Source organism: Bubalus kerabau, chromosome 3, assembly GCF_029407905.1.
Source record: "Bubalus kerabau isolate K-KA32 ecotype Philippines breed swamp buffalo chromosome 3, PCC_UOA_SB_1v2, whole genome shotgun sequence".
Lineage (NCBI taxonomy): Eukaryota > Metazoa > Chordata > Mammalia > Artiodactyla > Bovidae > Bubalus > Bubalus kerabau.
In genome coordinates, this window is record NC_073626.1 from 104,403,250 (window position 1) to 104,430,250 (window position 27,001).

A 27,001-nucleotide genomic window follows, 5' to 3' on the forward strand; every position below is an offset into this window, starting at 1 on the left:
AAAAGAATTTTAAAATATATTTAACATGCTCAAAGATCTGAGTGATAAAAATTCTTGGGTTTGAAACATTATTTTTCAATAATATCAATTTTTGCTTAAGTTAAATCTTATGCAAATGTCTAACATATCAGAAAAGATAAGATTGGAATAGCTGAAGACAGAGTAAGTGTAGGTGTCCAGTTTCCTTTTTGGCCATCATGTTATCTACAACTCCCTCTTCAAAATCCTGGAATGCCACAGAGCACAGATGGAAAACAGAGTACCCATTCTGAATTTTATTTCTGAGTAAATCTCCACAAATTGAGCATTATAATGGAGTCCAACAGATATGTGAGGTTACTCCTTAACTGGGAATCCATTTGAATTAAAGCACCCCAATGGCTCAAGAGGGCTTCCCAGGTGGCACAGTGGTAAAGAATCCACCTGACAATGCAGGAGACACAAGAGACGCGGGTTTGATCCCTGGGTTGGAAAGATCCCATGGAGGAGGAAATGGCAACCCACTCCAGTATTCTTGCCTGGAAAATTTCTTAGACAGAGGAACTGGTAGGCTATAACCCATGGAGTTGCAAAAAGTCAGACAGAACTGAGAGTGCAGACAATGGCTCAAGCAATCTAAGGAACTGTTCACATTCAGTTGAATCTGGCCCACTGGGTCATTCCAGTGGGCATGTGTGTGTGTGTGTGTGTGTGTTAGTTGCTTAGTCATGTCTGACTCTCTGCAACCCCATAGACTATAGCCCACCAGACCCGTCTGTCCATGGATTCTCCAGGCAAGAACACTGGATTGGGTTGCCATTTCCTTCTCCAAAAGGAACTATAGAAAGAAAGAAAGTGAAGTCACTCAGTCGTGTCTGACTCTTTGTGACCCCATGGACTGTAGCCTACCAGGCTTCTCCATCCATGGAATTTTCCAGGCAAGAATACTGGAGGGGGTTGCCATTTCCTTCTCCTCCAGTGGGCATACCAAGTGACATAAATAAACAGGGGCCCGTCAGACCCAAATTGACCTCTAATTTCTATTCACCAGTTAGGTTAACATGAGCAAGTTAATGAAACTTTCCCAGTGTTCTTCCCATTGCCTGTAAAGTGGGGATAATGTCTACCTTTCACTCTGGTGGAGACTGGTCTTTAGCAACAGACTTGGTTGTTGCTTTTCCTGTTTTCCTGCAAACAGGTCCAGTTAGGAATTTGGAAAATCTCTCTAACTCTGTTAGGCCTATTCAGAGTGTATTATTTTCACTTCTCTGCATTAAATGGACTCCTTTTGATACAGAAGAATTAATAATGGGATCCTATGAGCAATCAATTGCTACTACTTTTGCCATGAATATAAAGAGAATATCTTATTAAACTCCAAGTTCTCAAGTAAGTTGTTTACATTTAGCATATAATAATTAGTTGCCATGGTCTTGAAATATATTTATCTATTAACAATCATATGAGGTAGATTTTGGCACAAATTACTGCATTTTCACTTCCAGCTAGTCAGGTAAATCTAAAGAGTGACAAAGGGATAATATAAAACTCTCGTGTGTATGTTTGACTGTGCAAGTGCCTATCCCTTGGGGACCACAGGGAAAAAAACTATGATAACAAAAATAACAACTGTGAATGCCCCAGAGGTGGGAATTCCGTCTTATTTTTAAATTTATTTTTACATTGGTCCAGGCAAAAAAAAAAAAAAGGATTGCTAAGCTCTCACAACCTGCTTCATGTTCTTTCCAAAGGAGGTGGTATAGTGACACCTGGTACATATATGGCTTTTGTATAACGATGAAATTTTTTTGAAACATAACTGTAATATAACTAAAAGCTACTGCAATGGAAATAATTAATCTATATTTTCTTCAGGTAAGACACCATCACCTGTTTAATCAAGTAGTTCAATATTGAGAGGCGAATTCCCCTAAATTCTGCCCTATTCATGCACTTTAAAACAGTTTTGCAAGGCACCCAGTGCAGAGAACCCAAACATTTTATCTTGGTAAGGGAAGCTTTATAGAAATATTTGCAATATTTTGTGTTAATCCCTTCACAAGTCACTTTGGTGTGGCAAATATTTGTTCTAGCAGACTTTTCTACAGTTACGGAGTACATCAATCTGTTGTTTTAACCTTTTGAAAATAACCCTGGTGTCTTCTTGAAGGAAATAAAGAGTCACTGATGAAACCTTTTAAGTTTTCAACTTCTTTGCAATAAGGTGCCTAGAAGAGAAATCAACACATTACCTCAAGGGAATGGAGTGCATCTCTGCTTACTTTCTTGGCTCATCTCTTTATGGATATGAGGGACCGAAAAAGTAAATGGTGGTCAAAAAGAACAAACACATTTATTAGAGCAGTTAGAAAAGACTGTTTTGATATTTTCCAAGTTCCTTCTCAATAACATGTTTGGCAGCTACCAAATGACATGGCCTGCCCAGAGTTGATTTTGACGAAGCCTCTGGGATGTGTTAAAAAGTAAACCAGAGCAAATCACGTACTGGAAAGCATAACTCAATCAAGGAAAAATGTATGATTAAGGGTGACATGGGCAAGGAAAGCTTTGCCAGAGCTCAGGGTAAATATTTGTATCAGTGTGAAGAGAAAGCTTCGTGCTGCTGATGTCAACCAGCTGGAATTTTCATTGTTTATAAACTTTTGTTGTTAGAGTTGAATTCTGGCAAAAGAGGTACCAAAGAAGGAGCAGTTTCCCAGCATGAAAGTTTGAATTCTGATAAGGCAGCTTGACCAGATATGAATGCAACGATGCAGAGTGTCAGCCACTTTTTCCTTCCAGGATTCTCTTGCCAAGAAACAACCTCCTGCTTTAATCCCACTTTGACAACATTCATCAGGATTACCAGAAAGACAAGATGTCGTGTTGTTTTGTTTGGTTCAAAGGATTTATGGCGTCTTCTTTCTTAGTAGAATGATCAGAAAATGGGTGAGAATCTAAATGGGCTTTTTTTTTATTCATTTTTTTTTTCTACAGAAGAACATTACCACGTATACCAGATATTGTAATGATTGAAAATAAATGATTTGGCATTGAAACCACATTTTTGAGGACTGTCCATTAACTTTATGACACTTGGCAACTTATTTTTGCCTCATTGTAGGTCATTTCATATTTTTAAACTGCATGGTTTAAGTTAAAGAATTTGAGTACTTTTATTTAATTCACCAACTAAGGAATCTGTATTTTCATACTCAACTATGTTTTGTTGTACTTTTTGAAATACTGGAGATAGTTAAAAGTTATAAGTCAAACAATATTACAAGGACGTGGAGTTGCATACAGATTTACAGTAGTTCAGAACACTTGAGTCAACTTTCAGAAGAGAAAGAGAAATTGGTGAAAACTGACTTGTAACACATAGGCCTTCCTCTCTGAAAAATAAGCACAGACACAGTGCTCTTATTGGCAAAGATGGACACATCGAGATTCTCCATTTTCAGATACGGACTTCTGCCAGAAACCTACTCTGCAGCATGGGTATCCCGACAAAGGCACCCGGCTTCTCTGTCAGGGTGACCTGAAATCTCCAGTATGAACCATTTTCAGTGAGGATTGTATGTAGTGAGATCCACTGAATGGGAAATAAAGAGGACTCCAAATTCCTATCAAGTTATATTTTCTTTTAATAACTGCATGTTTTACTTATTTATTTTTTAAACCTTTGGAAAAATTTTTAAATAATGATTTATTTATTTTGGCTGTGTCAGGTCTTGGCCACAGCACTTGGGATCTTGGTTGCAGCATGCAGGCTTCTCTCTGGTTGTGGCACATGGGCTCTGCAGTTGAGGTATGAGGGCTCAGTAGTTGTAGGTGAGTGCCCTTAGCTGCCCTGTGGCATGTGGGATCTTAGTTCCCCAATGAAGGACTGAACCTGAGTCTGTCCCCTTCATTGGATGGTGGATTCTTGGCCAATGGACCACCAGGGAAATCTCTGAGAATTTTAAATTTAATTCCATCTGATTGGCCTAAAACATAGTACAGAAAGACTTACATAGTTATGTTCTTGAAAAGGTCCATTGCATCCATTCAGGAAGATCAAACTCTCAAGACCCTCCACTGGCCTCCTCCATTCCACAATGAATTGAAAGTTGTCCCTGCCAATGCATAAGCAGGACACACCCCAAATATAACCATGCTACCCAGCTGCTCTAAGAATAGAAACCAAGCCCCTGCTGGTGTAATTAAGAAATCTTCTCTTCCAGCTCCTGGGCTTTAGAGACCTGGATCACTAACTAATTCTAATTTAGAATGCTTTTTTGATAAGGGTATTTGTAAACTATGAAGTGAGCTGAACATGAAAATTCTTCATTATAAGTTTCTGAGCAAATGTGTCCCTCTTGTGAAGTAGAGTTGCTGGTTACACTGGCCTAGAAATTAGCCTTCAGAGTGTGCATCTGTCTGGTGCACTGAGATGATGGCATCTTTTCAGAGGCTGAAGAAGTGCCAAATTCTTATACCTGAAGTTTGCACGTTACATGGCAGTGTCCTCACAGCCCGAGGAACTCAAAGGAATGCACAAAAAATAAACACCAAACTCAAAGCTAGAAATCCTACTGGGTGGGAGCCCTGGGCTAGGACACACTTAGATTTCAGTTATATTAAGGTATGTGCAAATATAAAAGTAAACCAAATTGTCACTGAGTCATTCCCTTCCTGCCTCTCAATGACAGGACATTCTCTAGGTCATTCTGCCTTGTGGATTGGGACCCTCTGGCATTATATTTTAATTAAATGGTCAGATTATTAATGTGTGAAAATCAGTCACTGCAAATGTTGAGCTAACCATTTTTTCATACATAATATGTCCATATCAACACTATAACATCCATATACCAAAGATTGACATGGTCATTTTAAAAAAAGAAGCCTTGATAAACATTTGAGTTAAAAATTCTTAGGATCATGCTAAGGGACTAAGAGGTCAGATCTTATTGCTGATTTTTACCCTTGAGGTGTAAAAATGGAAAGCCACTCAGCTCCTCTGCTTGTGGGTCCAATGGAGATTCAACAGAGGAAAAAGGTCCATATGTTCATGGTTTACTAACATGCATTCAACATTTTGTTCAAAAGGGAAGGGATTCTGAATAACTTTAAAAAAGCTATGTGTATAGCCTAATGCCACTGGTTTTGCAAGCCTAATAATATCTCTTCTTTATGGAATCCCACCACCTATATCTTTCAGGATTTTTCCTGCTTTCAACCATTTGTTACTATGGAAGGCACCAAGTTAATACAATTTTTATCTGTTGCCTAACCATGTCTGATTGGTCCAAGTTAAGGAAATCGGAGTAGTTTCTAGGAATTTAAGTTAAGAAATCCCATTTACGTTTGGATGCTCTCTTGAATAGAGAAGAAATCAAACCTGTTGATATCCTTGTCCCTCACCGTAGACTTGAGAATGAGAAAAAGCCAGACTGCAGCAAGAAGGAAGGAAGATATAAGGAGTAGAGATCCACAAAGAATGAAGAGGTAGTTTCTGATTCCCTACTACCAGCTTACCTAGGCCTACCTATATGCCTCTCCAGGAGATACTCCAATATTGTGAAAAATACAAAAAAATCCCTGAAGCTTAGGTTAGTTAAAATGGGTATCTGTTATTTGCAGCAACAGTTAGGGCTTAACACCTAAACCCACTGACCTCAAAGAAATAATAAAGGAATTTGCTAAATACCTAGGCATTATCTCATGCAATCCCTTTAACAAACATAGACCTTTAAGTAACTTTTTTTTCCATTTTATAGGGTGAAGAGGCTGATGATCAAAAAAGTAAACTACCTTATTCATGGTCACACTGTCCACCACACAGAGTAAGTCCAAATTCCATTCCTTTTTGTGGCTGGCAAATGTCTTTAGAAATCTGGCTAAGGAAGAAAAACTCCCTTAAATTAATAATAATAAATTTCAGAATATTGTTAGTGATATATTATTACAGATAAAGAAATGTAAAATGTAGAACAGACTAGCAAGGAGAGTATTGAGAGACACAACTCTCTCAGTTACAAATGACAGAAAATACACCCAAACTTACTGATTCATGAACTCAGAAGTGCAAAGGTCAGTCTTGCTTCACACACAGCTGGACCTGCGACTCAAAGGAGCTCACTGAGACTCTGCCTTGGTTTCTTGACTCTGCTTTTCTGTTAGCTGCTTTCACTCTCAGAATACTTTCTACAAATAGTGTCCCTAAGCATGTTCCAAACACTTGCAGGGATTGCAAATTACAATGTGGCTCGTATAAAATGGGGGCCTCTGACCTGAAATCCTTTGCTCTTTCCCCAAAGATGGAGCCTAGGGAAGAGGCTATCATGATCCCTGAAGGTTGACAGACAGCTATTTGGCAGAAAGTTCCAAGGTTTCAGTACTGAGTAAAGTAAATTTGCTCAGTCGTGTCCGACTCTTTGCGACCCCATGGACTGTAGCCTACCATGCTCCTCTGTCCATGGGATTTTCCAGGCAAGAATACTGGAGTGGGTTGCGAGCATAGTATAAAAGACAAGCAGTGGGCTTCAGGAGGGCATATCTCCTTGGCCTCTCAAGGAAGGACATAGTCAAAGACCAAGACTAGCCTCTGTACAGGGTTCCCAGTTATCCACATCTATGATACCTGATGACATTCAGCAAACTTCAGACTTGTAACTACTTAATATAAGTCCAAGGGAAGATAAAGGAAATGAACGAAGTTCTAAAACACCAAATTGAATCCTATTGACCAGATTTAGGTTACATGCTCATCCTTGATTCAATTACTATTGCTAAAAAATTGGCCTATTTTGATTAGATGGTCCTGATTCTGAGTACACATCTGCAATCGGGTGTTGAGGTCAGCACCATAGAACATATAGATGGAGAGTGGCTGAGTGGTTATAGTGTTACCCAAAGTTGGGGGTTAGTGCTAGGCAGGCAAAAGAAAAAAAACAAACAAACCAAAGCCTGACCATGTAAGGCTTCTCAGGAGAATTATAACTTGAGACGTTAAGAACAATTATGATAATATATAATAATATATCAATAATTATTATTATAATCCTCAGCTAATATTTATTGCGCATTTAGTGTGTGATAACCATTTAGCTAAAGTCATAAAATATGTCATTTCAGGTTGTTTATTTAACAACCCTGATGTATAGATACTATCATCATTATCATTTTGTAAATGAGGAAAAACTAAAGCTCAAAGAATTTAAGCAACTTGCTTTACTATAAAGCTTGAGTAGAACTCAGGACTGCATAACATTGCTGTCTTGTTACACACCACTACAACGTATGTGGAAATTTTTCATTTCTCACACGTTTAGCCACAAACATTTGATGTTATGAACAAAATATAGATAAAGGCTTCCAGAACTGTAATTCTACGTCTCAAATCCTGTGCAAGTCAGAGGAAAATACAAATGGGGTGACGGGTACAAGGACTTTTTCTCCTTGAACCTGTTTTTCCCTAAGATGACTTCCTTAGTCCAAGAATGTCCATCTGAAGATGCAAAAGGATTCTCACCAGGCAGACTCAGAAGATGTTTTTTGGTTATTTGTTTATTTGTTTGTTTCTGTTTGTTTTCTTCATGGGTTTGACAACACACTGTAGAAGTAATTTTGTTTGCCTGGGGAGTGCTTTGGGCTGGATACAATAAGCAAAGTTTAAAAGTTCTGCTACTCTTTGGAGAATACTGTTATCCTCTTTCAAATTTCAAGGCTGAGAAAAAAAAATTCTTATTATTTTTTCTGTTCTAGCTTTTATCACTACTAAAATAATGGTAACAATCTTGAAATCATTTTAAACAGTATGTCATTTGTGAATAGTTAATACTGTCACTGGTTCAAAACTAAAATGATTGTCCACACTGGGAAGCCCTTTTTTCTACTAATGTCCCCTCTGTTCCCTATAGGTCATCATTTAATCACTTTTATGATTTTTTTTATAGCTTTCCATGGTTGCTAAATTCATAATGTAAAAATATTCCATCATAACAGTTACAACATCAGGTTCCCATGTTCCTTACCAAATTTTTCCATAGGGAAACCTTGCAAAATCAGAGATTTCATACCAGAAGATAAAAAAATGGGTGAAGGAAATCCAAGCCATAGCTGCAGGTATTTCATACCAATTTTTCCCCTTGAAATCTTGCAAAGTTGGTGACATTTACTCTTCAAAATATGGAAGTGATATTTTGGGTGCCAATAATCAGTGCAACTTCAGGTGCACATTTTTTTCCCTTTTAGGTTAAAAAATCCCACAACCATGGACATAGGTGACACTCCTGATGAATCCAGCAGCCAACTACTGTCAAGTATTTGGAGCAGAAATAAGATCCTTGAAGTGTGCAATAAGTCATTTACTGACCCCAAGGGCCGTCATGTGAAAAAATAATATCACATGAGGACACAAGTGGTGTCACCTAAGACTTAGGATTGAGGTTAAAATACCAGTTTAATAGGAAAAAAATAAAAGGGGATGTAAGGCCTCTTAGGGGAGAGTAAATGAGTTGACAAAGTATGAATGGGTCCTTAGAAGAATAGAAAGGGGATATGACGATTTGACGAGAACCTCTTGATGAAAGTAAAAGAGGAGAATGAAAAAGTTGGATTAAAACCCAACATTCAGAAAGCTAAGATCATGGCATCTGGTCTTATCACTTCATGGCAAATAGATGGGGAAATAATGGAAACGGTGAGAGACTATTTTTTTGGGCTCTAAAATCACTGCAGATGGTGACTGCAGCCATGAAATTAAAAGATGCTTTCTCCTTGGAAGAAAAGCTATGACTAACTTAGACAGCATATTAAAAAGTAGAGACATTACTTTGCCACAAAAGTTTGTCTAGTCAAAGCTATGGTTTTTCCAGTAGTCATGTATGGATGTGAGAGTTGGACTATAAAGAAAGCTGAGAGCCAAAGAATAGGTGCTTTTGAACTGTGGTGTTGGAGAAGACACTTGAGAGTCCCTTGGACTGCAAGGAGATCCAACCAGTCAATAGTAAAGGAAATCAGTCCTGAATATTCATCGGAAGGACTGATACTGAAGCTGACACTCCAATAATTTGGCCACCTGATTTGAAAAACTGACTCTTTGGAAAAGACCCAGATGCTAGGAAAGATTGAAGGCAGGAGAAGAAGGGGATGACAGAGGATAAGATGGTTGGATGGCATCACCGACTCAATGGACATGAGTTTGAGTAAGCTCCGGGAGTTGGTGATGGACAGGGAAGTCTGGCATGCTGCATTCCATGGGGTCTCAAAGAGTCAGACACGACTGAATGACTGAACTGAACTGATGACAATTTGTGACAAAGTTGTCTGGGTATGATATCAAATTCTAGTCTTACCTCCTATGACAGTGTTAATACTCTCTAGTTGATGAAACTCTTGGGGAAGGGATTTATGACAATTGAGTTCCTTTCAGAAGATTTGTCTTTAGGTCCATAAGGGAAATTCAGAGAAGATTCCTCCCTGCATTTGCTGGTTTTCACATGCCTATGGCTCAAAATAACCAATATTAAACAAATATGGAATAGGCTGCCTGTGAGAGGAGGCAAACTTTCTTTGAGGTAGTCAAGCAGAACTCAGATCTTCATGTTGGGAGAATGATGAAGAAGAGGGTGGCTTCCTAGAATGCACAATGGTAAAGAAATTGCCTGCCAATGCAGGAGACATAGGAGAGGTGGGTTTGATTCCTGGATTAGGAAAACTTCATGAAGAAGGAAATGGCAACCCACTTCTGTATTCTTGCCTGCAGTATTCCATGGAGAGAGGATCTGACCGGCTGTAGTCCATGGGATTGCAAAGAACTGGACAGGACTCAGCAACTGAGCATGCATGCACAGTGAAGAAGATGACCTGTAAGTCTCCATCCAACTTAAGATTCTATGATTCTCAGAATAATAAAACCAGTTACTAGCTGGATTCCTCCACAAAAAGGCAGGAAATATACGGCACATAGAGAACCGCTGGCTCAGGCCCTACAGGTGGTCTGGGAATCAGGTATTGTGCTGAGGGTTGGGATCCTCTGGGACGTCACTGCTAACTGGTGGGCTGCCTCCGATGTCAGAAGTGGAGCTCGGTGGGCTGAAGGATCTGAGTGGAAAAGTAAATAAAGTTTACGTCAGCCACTGTGCTTTTCCATATTCCCAGCAAAAATGATGTTTCTCCCCCCACGCCCACAAAAAAATGAGAAAATGAAAGTAAAATTAGGCATATAGTCTTGGAAGCATGAAGAAGAAAAAAATAAAAAACAAAAGCCAACACTACCAGGAAGAATAAAAGTAGACTAGGAAATAGTAAACGAAAAACAAATGGGAACAGCAGTCTGTGTTTCCGTTGCCCTCTTTAACTGAACTCTCTGGTTAAAACTTCTCATCCAGTATCTGAGCAATGTGGTAAGCACCTGTAATTGGTTTCTTACTAAAAAATCAATGCCGTTAAAAACTCACTTGTCTGAAAAGGAAATCTAAATATAAGCCTAATATAAATGGGTCTTTATATGTGATTGTAATTTCTTAATTGGTCATAAATACATGATTCTTTCTTAGGGGTGGGCTTCGCATGGGGAAGAGAAGCAGTACCCCTGGGCTCAGGGACTGATGTGAGCATGTAAGCCACTTCAGCTCCTCTCTGCAGCAGCCTGGTCCCCATCAGTTCCTGCCCTCTCTTTAATCGCACTGAGCTCCTCTGCCAGTTGTCTCACTAACAGGGATAGGCGCGGGGACTCTGGCTGGAAGAAGCCACCGAGAAGCCAATGGGTTGTATTGTCTCTGAATTTCCCTAGTCGCCATTCCTCTCTTTACCCTCCGGCAGCAAGCATTTCTCCTCTTATAAAACAAAGGAAAGAAACAAAGCAGTAATTACTTTTTCATAGCCTCTATTAATATGAGCCCAGGAAACATTCCCATTTTCCCCAGATTTCAGTAAGCACAGATTTGGGATCCAGCAAGCACTGTTTTAAAAGGGTCATATTTATTTGGCTCTGGGAATTGAAACAACAACAAAACAAACTAGTCCCTGTTCAGATCTTCTGAGTACTCGAAAACCTGGTGCTCAGTAGCCTGTCATTCCTTCTCTGCGCACTTCACATGTGAGGGGCTGAGGATCCAATGCCTAGGAGGTTTACGGTGTGTGGGGATAGATGAACCAAGGCCCAGAACCATCAGAAAGTCAGAAAAGCTTTATACGTCTTTCCCCATCTCTCCCTCTCTCTCTTCTTTATTATTCCGTGAAGAGGCAGCCCAGACAGAGCGTGGACACTATTTCTGTGCATGGCCGAGGTGGTCTGCCTCACATTTAGGCTGAAGTTCTAACAGCCAACTTGTCAATGAAGGCCATTAGCACAGACGTGCCACAGGCACTCAGGGACTGAGCGGCGGGCAACCTCAGATCAGTGTGGGAAGAACAGACATCGGGTGGTAACAACTTTCAGTCATTACTGACCTGGGCTCTGTTCAAACCAGTGACCTAGAAATGAAGGTCTCCAAATCCCATTACTAATTCCCCGAGCCATCAAGTCTCCCCTATGGCCTGGATCTTGTCCTGAAACCCAGGTCTCCTGTTGAAATAACATTAGACAGCAGCCACTGCATTGGCAGGCAATGGTTTTAAAATAAAGGGGGGAGAGAGAAGGGGAAAATGTGCACTTACAGAGTTGGCTTTAATTATTACTTTAAAGTTTTTCAGCTCCTTTAAACCTAAAAACCTGAACCTTCTTTAAAGTCAAAAGCTTGCCAGGAAATACAAGAAGGGTGTTCAAATAAACACAGCCTTCTAGTTTGCTTGAATGGGGAAAATACACATGCTCCCTCCCAAACCGAGGAATAATGAGAGGAAACCAAATGAGAGGAAGTTGTTGAAAAAGAAAGAAAGAGATTAAATGAGTATTGCAAGGACGAGAAGAATATTTACTGCCAAAGTAAGAAAAAGGAGCTAAATGAAAGACCCCTTGAACAGCTTTCCCCTCTCACTTGTTATCTGTGTTGTGCTCTCAATCCCTTTCATCAAAGAGGGACAATTATTTTTCAGTAAAAAGTAAGGGTTTTTGTGAGTTAGGTGAAGCCGGTGTAGGGTGAGCTGGATAAAAATGTCAAGCAAAGTTCTGTCTTGCCTTTTAAGCAAAAAGCTCCAGCTTTGCAAACAGTCCTGTAGATGGAGCTGCACTCTGCGATTCTAAGATTGCAGCCCCAACAATGAAGCAATTGTTTCCTGTCTCCACTTAGCAATTCCTCCCTCTCTTTCGGTTCTTTCTGGTTGCATGTTCTATTTATTTTAATGTATACCTTTGTGTAAAGCCTGTCTCTGAGTGGTTAGATACCCCGTTGATATGTGGCCTTCAAGGGGGAAAAGGGAGTGCAGCCTATTCCCATGACATCCTAGGGCTTTGTAGAGCCAAAAAAACCTTCTCAGGAACACCTAATCCTTGGGCTCTGGCCAAGTACCACAATCCTTCTGTACAACTGACATGGGCCACTTGGGACACTTGAGAGCTTTAGGTGTGTCTTTCTGAAGTCAGCCCCGGCCAAGCATGAGGCAAATGTGCCCGACCAAAGAAAATAAATTATGTGGACTCCAATTTTCAGCAGTTATGAAGTATTAAATTACACATGCAAAGAATTCACTTTGGGATTAACCCTTTGGAACCGAAATACAATCTTGTCACAACACTTGTAAAAGGAGTATGCTCTGAGGAAGGCCTGCTTTTCAAAAGACACAGAGGTGGCTGACCAGGAGGCAGAGATGCTAAAAGAAACAGAATGGAATTAAATACAAATATGTCAGGCTGCTACCTGGGCACTGGAGAAGGGGTGTGTTTTGGGGGTTCTGTCCTATTCTCTTAGGGTATACTGCTCCCTGGGTACAGAATATCCTGCTGATACTGTAAAGTTGGTGAATGCACAGTGAATGCCACTTTCAGCTCTTAATCAGAATGTATTTCATCCTAATTCACACAGCCCCTGTGGCTGCTTCTTCATTCAGATTTAGAGAAGTGGTTGAGAACCACTGGAACTTGAGTGAAATCACAACTACAGAACTCCTGATAAGGCATTTGTCTTCTGTGACTCAGTGAGCGATGGCAGAAGACATCCTGCCCTGCCCCTTTCAAGAATGCCTGGTTCCCTACCACCATCTGAAGCTCTAAGCTCTTTGTACACGACATGGCTGAAATTTTACATATAAACTCGGCAGAAGGAAAACAAAACACGGCTGTTTGCTTCCCCCTTAAAGCTATTTATTTACCAAATGACCATAGAAAGCAAATCTTCAAAAATAACAGGAGGAAATCAATCTCGAAGAACTTTAAAAAGATTTTTTTAAACAAAGTTAAGTTTTCAGAGGGTGTGCATTTTAAGTACACAGAGCCAGTTTAGGGGGCAATATTCAACTTCACTCTCCTCCCCTTGTTCATTATCTGAGAGCCTGTGATCAGCAGGAAGAACATTATATCTGAAGGCTGGCTCTGAGTCCCCCAAACAAATCGCTCTCTGACCTCACATATATCCCTGGAAATATAACGACACAGCCACACATCTGAGACACTGCAGGACTCATTCACTTGCCTCCTTTTAACCAAAGAGGAAACTGAGGCTGGCAGAGCAATCATGAACTGCTAAAAGTTACACAGCTAGGACTGTAAGTTTTCTGACTTCCGGTATAACTTCTTGTTTTTAACATAACACATTTCCAATTAGAAAAACATCTCCATTTCCCTGTGCCTCAGCTGCTCCCATCCACACAGAGAATATCCTTTCAGACCTTTGCTATTTACAGGCCTATGGAATATTTTGAGACACACGTAGAGATTCACTAAAATAATTTAAGTGATAATAAATGGATGTTTGTGTGTTTGTATGTGTAAAAGAGAGAGCATGAGAGAAAAAGAATAAGACGGAGAGATGAAGACAGAGGAAGAGATGAAGTTCCTGACATCATAGGGTTGTTAGGTGGAGTAACTAATAAAAGTAATTGCTAAGCACTGTGAGTTTAGGCTGTTGTGTACAGCTAAACCAGGATGAACCCGAATTTGCAAATGTCATGAGGCTTTTATTTTCAACAGGTGGCATTTGAGAATGCAAACTATAAGCGCCCAAATGAGAACTTGGTGTAAAAGGGAAGAATTGTGGGGATTTACACACTTGTGATATCTGGGCGACTGAAAAACATTGCTTCATGTTTGCAGTCCTCTACAGAGGCATGTATGGAGAGGAATACTTGATGAGAGATACACTTAGAAAATGCTTCTCTAATTTCTATTGGTTAATATAGAAGAAGAAGGAAAAAAAAGGTAAGAAAAACTACCACACAAGGGGAAAGCCACTGACACTGTTTGTGGACTAAAGATTGTGAGTCAAAAACCCCAAATGAGGAAGGTAATAAAACAATACAAAAGCCCACCATTGCACCCATTACGATACTCTATCTAAATTGCTTTGCCTATATCAGATCCACCTCATATATTTACTAAGAAAGGAAAGAACTTTTGCTGGCAAGCACCCTGAGTTTGATTTATCATTCACAACCTTAAAAAGCTGCCAAGCAAGCCTTTATAATTCCCAGTTCTTAAAGTTATTATTGTCATTGGGCATGGAAATAAGGCTCAGAATTGTAGGTATGGACACACTACTCCTGGCAATAAGGCTAGTTTGTTGAAGATGGTTTTCTCTACCAAAAATGTGTCACAAAAGGGGTGCAACATCCATGTCAGACCTAAAAAAAATATTTTCTCCAAGCTTGCATCTAGCATGGGATCTGTGTAGCATGACAGATGCCATAAAGGATAAACTGCTTCTACTTAATAAGGGATGTGGACTAAATCATCCAAATGATAAAGATGTTGACCTGAATTACCTGGTAAAGAAATAAAAACTTTCATCCTCAGAATCACTCCAAGTATATTTCTGTCTGAATTCTTCACCAAGTGTTGGATAACTAATTTGACTAACTGTTAACTTTGAATATTAGTAATCTAAGGGGCATTCCAGCTTGTACTTCTTCCAGCCCAGCGTTTCTCATGATGTACTCTGCATATAAGTTAAATAAGCAGGGTGACAATATACAGCCTTGTACTCCTTTTCCTGTTTGGAACCAGTCTGTTGTCTCATGTCCAGTTCTAACTGTTGCTTCCTGACCTGCATACAGATTTCTCAAGAGGCAGGTCAGGTGGTCTGGTATTCCCATCTCTTGAAGAATTTTCCACAGTTTATTGTGATCCACACAGTCAAAGGCTTTGGCATAGTCAATAAAGCAGAAATAGATGTTTTTCTGGAACTCTCTTGCTTTTTCCATGATCCAGCGGATGTTGGCAATTTGATCTCTGGTTCCTCTGACTTTTCTAAAATCAACTTGAACAACTGGAAGTTCACAGTTCACGTACTGCTGAAGCCTGGCTTGGAGAATTTTGAACATTACTTTACTAGTGTGTGAGATGAGTGCAATTGTGTGGTAGTTTGAACATTCTTTGACATTGCCTTTCTTTGGGATTGGAATGCAAACTGACCTTTTCCAGTCCTGTGGCCACTGCTGAGTTTTCCAGATTTGCTGGCTGTATATTGTGTATTGTCAAGGCTGAATATTGTCACCTTGCTTATTTAACTAATATGCGGAGTACATCATGAGAAATGCTGAGCTGGAAGAAACACAAGCAGAAATCAAGATTGCCGGGAGAAATATCAATAACCTCAGATATGCAGATGACACCACCCTTATGGCAGAAAGTGAAGAGGAACTCAAAAGCCTCTTGATGAAAGTGAAAGAGGAGAGTGAAAAGGTTGGCTTAAAGCTCAGTATTCAGAAAATAAAGATCATGGCATCCGGTCCCATCACTTCATGGGAAATAGATGGGGAAACAGTGTCAGACTTTATTTTCTGGGTCTCCAAAATCACTGCAGATGGTGATTGCAGCCATGAAATGAAAAGACGCTTACTCTTTGGAAGGAAAGTTATGACCTTGGTCATAACTTTTAATATCCTAGACAGCATAGTAAAAAGTAGAGACATTACTTTGCCAACAAAGGTCCATCTAGTCAAGGCTATGGTTTTTCCAGTAGTCATGTATAGATGTGAGAGTTGGACTATAAAGAAAGCTGAGCACCGAAGAACTGATGCTTTTGAAATGTGGTGTTAGGGAAGACTCTTGAGAGTCCCTTGGACTACAAGGGGATCCAACCAGTCCAACCTAAAGGAGATCAGTCCTGGGTGTTCATTGGAAGGACTGATGTTGAAGCTGAAACTCCAATACTTTGGCCACCTGATGCGAAGAGCTGACTCTTTGGAAAAGACCCTGATGCTGGAAAAGATTGAGGGCAGGAAGAGAAGGGGACAACAGAAAATGAGATGGTTGGATGGCATCACTGACTCAGTGGACATTGGTTTGTGTGAACTCTGGGAGTTGGTGATGGACAGGGAGGCCTGGCCTGCTGAGGTTCATGGGGTCTTGAATAGTTGGACATGACTGAGCTACTGAACTGAAGGGGCATTCAAGAATTTGCTCACAATGAGGAGTTGGATGTGATTTTACCATGTTTCTCCAACTCTACCCTCTGCAAGAAATGTATACCTTATAACTGGGGATGTTTAAAGGATACTAAACTAGGCCAGATTTAAATGGGTGATGCAAGAAACTTAATGGAAATCAAAGAAAGCTTGTTAAAAATCCTAACTTCCCAGCCCTTGCTTCACTGTATTATAAAAGAGGCCAGATGTAAGGCTCTCTGAACTCTAGTCTTGATGGCATTCTTTTGAAAAATAATTTGATTTCAATCAACAGAAAGCCCCCCTCAGACATGTACACAATTCTTGTACATATGTATTTCTGATTTGAGGTTTTGGCCTGTTATCATTAAAAATAATCTTTAGTTTCTCTTCTTGTCTCCTTTGTTTGTTTGAACTTACAGTGAAAAATAACTGTTAGAGCTTTTTGGTAGAGCACATATATGACTTTTTTTTTTTTGGAACAGACAAAGGCATTTTGACCAATGTGTATTATGAAAGCAGATTTTATATAAATATATATGTATAAAATAAGCTCATTTGCACATGGCTCAAGGGAAGCTAAACTCACTGCAAAAAGTTTCCTAATGTTTACTTCAGCCTAGTTTTCATTTTCAATATGTGTAGAGAAAATAAAGGCAAGTGGATAATTGTATAGAAAAGAAGGTGATGGCCTATAACTTTCATTTGTTTTGCTGTAATGCACACAATGGACTGGGGCTTCCATGGTGGCTCAGAGGTAAAGAATCTGCCTGCCTGCTAATGTAGGAGACACAGGATATGTGGGTTACATCCCTGGATAGGGAGGATCCCCTAGAGAAGAAACAGCAACCCACTCCAGTATTCTTGCCATGGGAAATCCCATGGACAGAGGAGCCTGGTAGGTTGCAGTCCATGGGATCCCAGAAGAGTTGAGCACGACTTAGCAGCTAAATTACAACTGTAACAAGAGACTGACAGGCCTATGGTGCATTTCTTTACCAATGAGAGACCCAGACCTGCTGGTGTTCTGTTGCAGAATGCTACCCAATAGTACAGTTCTTGCAAAATGCCACTGAAATATGTGACTCTTAATGTGTTTAAATCTATGTATCTATTTACCTATTTTCCTCTCTCTATAAATGTATTTTTGTTATTGTTTTTTTTTTCTCATTCCAGAAAGGGGGTAATGTAGCTTATACAGATATGTAAAATCACAATGTAATAAAGTAAAACTAAAGATTACATGGTTTAGGGAATAGAACAAAGGTAAAATAACAGACAGATAAGATGAAGGCAGAAGGGAGATTGGTACATATAATGTCTTCCCTCAGGGACTTTTGGGGAAGTGTCTAGTGAATGTTCTCAGGAACAAGTGTAAAAGGGGTGCTTCAAACTCTTTTGGATAGTTCGTAACATCCATAGTATATTAAGACAGTTTCTCAGGAGAAATATAACCATGCATGGTTCTCAGACTAGAAAGAACTTTCTATCCTAGGGCTTTGAAAAGAACATAGGAACTTCAAGAAACACTCATCAGGATCTTAACATTAGATCTCAACTGATAAAGCCACTCTTTCTCTGACTGGTTTTCACGATCTTCCTCAAAGAACCTCACCCATGAAACTCCCTTTTTCTGATTATTGTGGCTCTTTGGTAATTTCATCAAGCCTCATTACTTTAAGTATATTCTTTGTACAGACCACCCTAAAATATATCTATCACATTTCATTGCCTATATTCTCCAGGCAAGAATAGTGGAGTGGGTAGCCATTCCCTTCTCCAGAGGGGTCTTCCTGACCCAAGGATAGAACCCTAGTCTCCCATGCTGTAGGCAGATTCATCATTGTCTGAGCCATCAGGAATTTGGGGAAAAAACAGTAGATAATTTCAAATGTCAAGGGCAATAACCTGAGAGTTATCCTTAATTCCTCTCTTTCTTTTATATTTCCCACTAATAATTTCTATTATGCTTTCTTTCAAGATGCTTTTAATTGTTTCATTTCTCATTACTTTATTGCCACAAGCCTGGACTAAGTCACTGTAACTTCTTTCCAAGAACACTTCCACTTTTTTCTCACTATGTTTATTCTCTACTTAGTAATCAAAAGTGTTCTATTTAATAAGTAAATCAGATCATGTTACTATCTTGCTTCAAACTCTCCATTGACTTCCATCAAATTTTAAGTAGGGCCCAGGTTTCTTCCCATGGACTGTACAGCCCTGCTTGATAGAACTTCTGTTATTATCCTTGACCTCCTCCCCAAGCTTACTTCGCTTTAGCCATGCTGACTCCCCTGCTATTTCTTGCTTATGCCAAGCACAGTCCTACCCAAGGGCCTTTGCACTTACTGTGCTCTCTACCAGATATGTTCTCCCCCTAGTAAACTCTATGACTTTCATTCAGATCTCTGATGAAAAGCCAAATTTTCAGAAATGACTTGCTTATATACTTGCCTCCTCTGCCTCTAGCCCTCTTATCTTACCCTAGTTCTATTGGTTTTCAGAATACTTAGCATTAACAGATGTGATTTTTTTTGCATGTTTGTTTATTTTCTAGATTGTATTCTCCAAAAGGGCAAGGATTTGTGTGTTTTGCTCACTGACAAATCTCATTGTCTGAAACAATGTTTGGCCTCATGGTAGATGCTCAATAGAAAACAAATGAATTAATTATTAAATGAACCAAGGAATATATTTTGAATTATAATTTTTGAGTTATTTTTAAATTAGAAGAATGGATAACATGCATATCCTTTGACTAATTATTGACAAATATTTCCCTCACTTCGCTTCTTATGAGTGTTGACAAGCAGGGAATTTGAGGTCATGCTCCCTCAGAAGTTACTTGGAGTGTAGGTAGCTTTTACATTAAGGCTTCTCTTGTGGTTCAGCTGGGAAAGAATCCATCTGCAATATGGGAGACCTGGGTTTGATCCCTGGGTAGGAAAGAACACCTGGAGAAGAGAAAGGCTACCCACTCCAGTATTCTGGCCCAGAGAATTCCATGGACTGTATAGTCCATGGGGTCACAAAGAGTCGGAAACAACTGAGCGACTCCCACTTTCAGCTTTTAAATAAAGCTATATATCAAGGACATGTCCACATGCTTTATGAAGTATCCACACTAGAATTCAATTTGACATCTGTATGAGAATATGCAGAACTTAATAATGACATATACCTGAACAGAAAGACAACTGGCCTCCACCTGGACAAGACCCAAGGGATTTTTGGGTACAGAGAAAAGATTCTCCTTCAAAAGCAAAAATAGAGTAGAATGAACATTAAATCACCAAATTTCCTGTCACAGGGCATGACTTTGGTGATTTTAACTTAATACATTTTCAAACACAAGTAACCAAATACCTGCCTCAGACATTTGAAACCAGTACACAATTAACACCAAAATTTTAAAAACAAAACTTCTGTAAATGGGCATTAAAAATATACACCCAGGCATTTGCTGGAGTTAATTTGTGTATAAAAATCACTGATTATAACTCACTAAAATATATATTAAATGACCCTATTAAATGAGGCTTCCCTGGTAGCTCAGATGGTAAAGAATCTGCCTGCAATGAAGGAGACTGGGGTTTGATCCCTGGTTGGGAAGATCCCCTGGAGTAGGAAATGGCAACCCACTCCAGTATTCTTGCCTGGAGAATTTCATGAACCGAGGAGCTTGGCAGGCTATAGTCCATGGGATCGCAAAGAGTTGGATACGACTGAGTGACTTTCACTTTTCACCCTATTAAATTACTATAAACATAAAACCTTAAAACAGCACCTATTTTATTAATAGAAGTCAATTGGACACTTCTAGGTTCTCTACTTTGAGTCCTAGAAAGCTAAAGTCAAGGGGTCAGCAAAGCTGCATTCTTTTTTGGATGCACAAAGGGAGAATCCATTTCTAGGCTCATTAAGGCTTTTGGCAGAATTCAGTCCCATGCTGTTGAGGACTGAAATCCCTATTTCCTTACTGCATATCCTAAGTTCCTTTTCAGCTTCTAAAGCCTAGGTACATTCCTTGGCCTGTGCCCCCAGTAATTTTAATGTCATCAGTGATAGGTTGAGTCTTTTAAGGCTTCCAATCTTCCCTATCTCTTCTTGAGTCACATTATCTTCTGCCACGTTTTACTTCAGTGGGGAGAGGCTCTCTGCTCTTAAAGGTTCATGGTGTTCTTACCTACATAATATAGAAACACCTCCTTACTTTAGTCTTTATAAGCTTCATTTCATCTGCAAAGTCCATCTTGCCACAGAATGTACCATCTTCACAGGTGAAACACCAGGGGACAATAACCATGGTGTCAACAATCCTGCCTGTGCATGCATGTGTGCTAAGTGGCTTCCGCCATGACTGACTCCTTGCGACCTCATGGACTGTAGCTCATCAGGCTCCTCTGTCCTTGGGATTCTCCAGGTAGAATATCGAAGTGCCCTCCTCCAAGGGATCTTCTCAATCCAGGCATAGAACTCACGTCTCTTATGTCTCCAGCTTTGCAAGTGGATTCTTTACCACCAAGGCATCAGGGAAGCCCCCCCAATCCTGCCTACTACTGGCCATTTCAAAAATATAATTTTAATTTTAGAACAGTTGATTGGTAGCTCTTGTTTTTGAAGACAAATTGCATTTAATGTTTTAATTTGACCAGAACACTTGCAGCTTGGGAAGACATGGTATCACATGACCAAATGTCTGTTTCTATATGCTCAGTGCTATGAAGCAGTCTTTATGACTTTCTTTTTGACCCTTAGTAAAACCAAATGGGGAAGGGATAATCAAGTTTATTTACTAAGTCATTTCAGGGCAAAGCCGTGGTGCCTTTGTATACATCACAGTGTTTATATCATGTATCTTTTCTATGAGTCCAGGAAGGGAGAGAGCAGCCATGCCTGGTGATATGATTAAATTTGCCTGTTCAAAAATTTATACTTATTTAATACAAGAGGTCTGTTTGAGTAAGGAAACATCTTTACTGTATGTCTGTACTCTTTGACCTAAGAAAAATTACTGAAATTTTTGTTTCAGTTCAGTTCAGTCGCTCGGTCGTGTCCGACTCTTTGCGACGCCATGAACCATAGTGCACCAGGCCTCCCTGTCCATCACCAACACCCAGAGTTCACCCAAACCCATGTCCATTGAGTCCATGATGCCATCCAACCATCTTATCCTCTGTCATCCCCTTCTCCTCCTGCCCTCAATCTTTCCAAGCATCAGTGTCTTTTCCAAAGAGTCAGCTCTTTGCATCAGGTGGCCAAAATATTAGAGTTTCAGCTTCAGCATCAGTCCTTCCAATGAACACCCAGGACTGATCTCCTTTAGGATGGACTGGTTGGGTCTCCTTGCAGTCCAAGGGACTCTCAAGAGTCTTCTCCAACACCATAGTTCAAAAGCATTAATTCTTTGGCCCTCAGCTTTCTTTATAGTCCAACTCTCACATCCATACAGGACCACTGGAAAAACCATAGCCTTGACTAGACAGATCTTTGTTGACAAAGTAATATCTCTGCTTTTTAATATGCTGTCTACATTGGTCATAACTTTCCTTCCAAGGAGTAAGTGTCTTTTAATTTCATGGCTGCAATCACCATCTGCAGTGATTTTGGAGAAATTTTTGTTTAGGAGCCCAGAAAATAAACTTAACTCATTGGAATTAGTGAATTCAGAACTTATAGTGCCATGCACCTGACTTATTACTCTATCAATTTCTCTTCCTTTTAAGTAGTTTACTTTGCTTTTCTGACACACTTTGTTTACTTTCTTACAGTTGCACATATTCAAGGCTCCACATCATTCCCTTCAACTTCATGAAAAAAAGAGAGGAAAATCCAAGTATTTATGGGTATCAAAAACATTGAGTAACTATGTAGCATTTCCTAATACCTTCTTTCTTTCTTTCCTTCCTGTCTGTCTAGCTGCCTGACTTCTTTTCTTCCTTCATAAAATACTGATGAAACACATTATATAAGATTGTGCTTGTTTCTAAGAATACATATATGAGGAAGACATAGTTTTGTCCTCAAGGTGTTCACAGTCTAGAGGCAATGTCAGGTGTATCTTTGGAGCATAACAGCAAGAATACCTGAGTGTATCAGGAGACTATAAAAGGAGGGAGATGTGTTTGAATAGTATTTCAAAAATGAATGGAGGCAGTGGAATGGGTAGTCCAACAAAAGGAAGTGTGTTCAGGAAAATTCTCAAGGAATGAGTGGACAATTAGTGACTAAAGAGTGACAGCGGTTGAGTCTGGACAGGTAGGCATGGGTCCAATTATTAAAGATGAGTGAGAATACCAAATCAAAATTATTAGGCGATTGGAGTTAATATTAAGAATGCATTAAGAAATAAAAATGGACACAATGAGATGTCGGAGAGCCTAGGAAACCTTCTCAACCAGATGCACATTGGGACTCACAAGAGAAACATTTAAGATATGAGAGCTGACTTGGTAGCATACTACTCTCTTAGGATTCAGCTTCTCTTTGCTGCTACATTTGAATCCTAGCAAGAAACTACGTTCTCCTTCCTGCTCATAGCTTCCCTTTACTCACAATGGTGTTGGTTTAGTCGCCACGTTGCATCTGACTCTTGCAACCCATGGAGCCCATGACAGGCTCCTCTGTCCATGGGATTCTCCATGTAAGAACACTGAAGTAGGTTGCTATTTCCTTCTCCAGAGGATCTTCCGGACCCTGGAATCGAACCCAGGTCTCCTGCATTGCAGGCAGATTCTTTACTAACTGAGCTACAAGGGAAGCCCTTACTCACAATATACTCCCTTATAACATAAGGGAGTATATTTCAGTGGTACTCACTTGTTCTCTCTCTGTGCTTCCCATGTTAAAAATCATCAGGAAAAAGAATATACCTGGATTTGTTAGGATTCTATCCATGACATAAAATACTCCTAGAGAGCAGAGGTCTCAGGCCCTCTGCAAGGGAGGCATGTGCTTGCCAGAAGACAACAGGGCGCAAAAGAGCCCACAGCACAGATGTTGTTATTGTTTAGCCTTTAGTCACTAAGTTGTTTCGAGCTCTTTGGCAACTGCATGGACTGTAGCCCACCAGGCTCCTCTGTCCATGGGATTTTCCAGGCAAGAATACTGGAGTGGGTTGCCATTTCCCTCTCCAAGCACAGATATGAGAGGCTGCAATGTTTCTCAGAAATACCAGCCTTTGAAAGATTCAGGACATTATTGAATAAATAGGATTAATAGGATTGGAAGAATTTGATATTTATTCTGTATCTGATAGGGATTCATAAAAGAATATTAAGAAGTTGAATGATCGTGTTTGTATTTGGAAACCATCATGCAACATTGAGAGTGTCTTGGTTCTGGAAAGAGTTAGAAATAGCAAAAGAAGACCAACAAATTGGGGAACTATTGCAATAATCTAGGAAAAAATAAATTGCAAGGTCCTGACTGAAATGGCAGCATTGTGAGGTGAAGGGGGAGAGAAGAGACAGGAGGTGAAGCATTTTCAAGATTCTGTACTCTGGAATCACAGAGACATGTGCTTGAAACTATGACACTAACTAGTTCTGTGACTACAGTCATTCCATCTCTCTCAGCCTCAGTGTCTTTGTGAGTAAAATGGGAATAACCCTAGTGAATACATTGTTAAATTACAGTAATAGTTAACTGAGATTAAACAGGAATATTCATATAAAGTATTTAGCAAAAAGCCCGATATTCAGGAAGCATTCCATAATGTCAGTTTGTGTCAGTGTTAGAACATTACTCTCAGACTTCATGACTTTCTGATGGGAAGAACAATTATCAAGGTAAGGAAGCATTTCTTCCTAGAATCCTGAGCTCCTGGCTTGAAAGTCTAAATCAGATCATATGCTATCATCATTTCTTCAAACTTCTGGGGGAGATAATAAATCTACAGAAAAGGCAGATGTAAACACATAATGGTTTGGAATTTTACATGATTCTCTTTTTTGGAAGAAGGCACCAGTTGAAACCATGACTGAACTGCAATAAAAAAAAAAAATTCAAAATGTCCAGATATTTTAGAGTTATCAATTAAGGTATCAGTATTCTGCAATGTAAAGGCATAATTCGAGAGCTCCTTGTCACAAATACAGCAAAATTTTAGAGGAAAAAAAGTGAATATTCACTAACTCAACAATGAAGAGATTTTCCAAATAAAGTAACACATGGTAGGATTTTAGGAAACTTTATCACACTTTATCCCCACCAAGAAGACTCTCACCTTACATTCTGTTAGTAATGGTTCTAAATAGGTTGTGCGTGCTAAGTCATTTCAGTCGTGTCCTACTCTTTGCAATCGTATGGACTGTAGCCCACCAAGCTCCTCTGTCCATGAGATTCTCCAGGCAAGAATACTTGAGTGGATTGCCATGCCCTCCTCCAGGGGATCTTCCCAACCCAGGGATCGAATCTGCGTCTCTTATATCTCTGGCATTGGCAGGCAGGTTCTTTACCACTAGCACCACCTGGGAAACTCCTCTAAATTTCTAAAGCAGAAATCTTGGGATAACACAGGAGAAAACTATGAGGAAGAGAGACACATGTTATGCTTTCTCCTCTATTATCTCAAGATTCCCTTTGGTTGACACATTTTCTTTTCCTTCATGACTCTAAAAAGAACTAGAATCTCAAAAATTCTTGTTTCTTTCTTCCCTCCACAAACTTCTTTAAAGTCAAATGCATGTTTATTCAATAACAATTTACATCCAATTCTTCCTAGCACTAGGCTAGGCACAAGACTATAAAGAAATCATTAGTTCTGTCCATAATTTATGTAATCCAGTATCAACTGATTTTAGGGTTTGAATCAGGTTAATAATGTAACATAAACAATAATTAAAAGAATTTTGAGGTTCCCAATGCCTTCACTTGTATGAGAAGCATTCTGTTTGAAAGTGTCAGGGGTGTTCTTCCATAGTCATGGATTCTTCTAAAGAAAGAAAAATGGAAGTTTTCAATCCTGTAGCCCTTTAATACATAGGATCTCTTCCTTTTTCTTTCTTAAAAATATTTCGTGTCAAGTGAAACTGATGTAGAAATCTTTTCCTGGGAACCTTTTGATGGTGCTGCTTGAGAGAGCAAAGGAGTTGCAGTAAAGGACTTTTTGGCTGAATAGTTTGAGTTTGTCATACACATAAAAGGTAGCCTTGAAGGAAGTAGAGAGGCAGGAGTCAGGAAGGAAACTCAGAGGAACTGGAAGTGTCCTCTCATGGGAATAACTTCTCCATTCAGTAAGATTCTTGGGTCCCTTTTGTCATTTGTCCTCATTACATCTATGTCACAGTGGTGCTACATTAGAAATTAATCATGGTGGGTTGAAATAGTGAGAGCTACTGCTGTCAGGCTGAGTTCAAACTGGACTATTAAAAAATAGCTAGGCATTGCACTGTAGGAAGAAAATATTTTGGAAAGGGCTTTAAATTTATACATAATCTTTTTTTTCCTACGTCTAATGACTGCTTTTAGGTTTAACTTTAAATTCAAAAGTATCATTACTTTTCACAGTAGAAAATATCACTATTGCTCAACATTCACTTAGTAATCATTTATGTGGAGTTTTCCACATTGTCCTAGGCATCATAGTAGACACTGGAAATGTAGAAGTTAAAAATATATAGCCCTTGCCCTCAAAAGTCTAAATAACAGTGTGAAATTATCCTGTAGCCAAGTACTTAATAACCTGAAGTCATTGTTGTAATGAATTAATAAATTGAAAACCTATAAAATTATCTCTAGCAATTTCTATTTCTGAAGGGAAGAAATACAAAACTTCTTCAATTGTAGGACTATTCCTCCTGTTACTATAATTTAGAACAGACTTTTTTCATAGTGAATCATATTGCATTGATTTTCTCAATGAAGGTACAGAATATAATTGTGAAAGAAAATAATATGAACAAAATGAAGTGATTAAACTGTCTCTGCATAATTAAAATTAGCAACCTACTGTTAAAATGAAGTCTGGGTTGACATTCCAAATTGACTCATACTTAGGCTGTTTTCCTTCCCCCTCTTTCTTGGAAGAGGTCAATTAAGATGGCAGTGCCAACCCAGTTTTTGTAGGTTTAAAGAAACTTACATTGTTGAAGCATTTTTATTTTTCCTGATTATGGCTGTAATGATTCAAATATTAACATTGAACTTCCATGGATGTATTAACCCTGTTCACACTGAAACTCATTATAGAGGTCTAAGTCAGATGTTTGTAGAAAAACTCTTTCCCAACTATAGATATATTTCAAGCAAAAAGTTTTCTTTTGGCCTGCATTGTTGAACTAAGTATTTCAATTCTCCCCAACCTTTATACATGTTTCAGCACTGCCATGACCCACAATCTGTAGCCATTCAGAATTTTTTTTCTACTTACTATGAGTAGTTGTTCTTAATCTATGTCTATCATAACTATATATAAACAGCTCAGTTCTACTTCCCTCCTCATAGTAGCAGATCTCCATAGGAAGAATGCCTGCTAAATTGAAGTCACATTACAGACAGAGGAGGGAATTCAAAACATATATTCATAAGTCATGCATTTTGGTCAGCCTGG